Here is a 265-nt window from a genome sequence, read left to right as displayed (position 1 = left end):
GGCGCCGGGGGACTCGCTGGCTGGGCCGAGAGTCGGGGTCCCCGAGCCGCGGGGCCGAGCCTAGGACGCGCGCGGCCGGCCCGCTGCTGCTGCCGCCGCCGTGCTGAGCTCCGTGAAGCCGGGGTGCGTCCGGACACTCGGGGCGCGCGCCGCCGCCGCCGGGGCTGCTGCTGCTGCTGCTGCTGCTGCTGCTGCTGTTGCTGCTGCTACCAACGGCGACCTGGGCTCATCGCGGTCCCCGCCGCACAGTGAGTAACACATCGCG

The sequence above is a fragment of the Nannospalax galili genome, unplaced genomic scaffold (genome assembly GCF_000622305.1).
Source record: "Nannospalax galili isolate Female #2095 unplaced genomic scaffold, S.galili_v1.0 scaffold267, whole genome shotgun sequence".
In the NCBI taxonomy this organism is placed as follows: domain Eukaryota; kingdom Metazoa; phylum Chordata; class Mammalia; order Rodentia; family Spalacidae; genus Nannospalax; species Nannospalax galili.
This window is presented reverse-complemented; position numbering follows the sequence as displayed.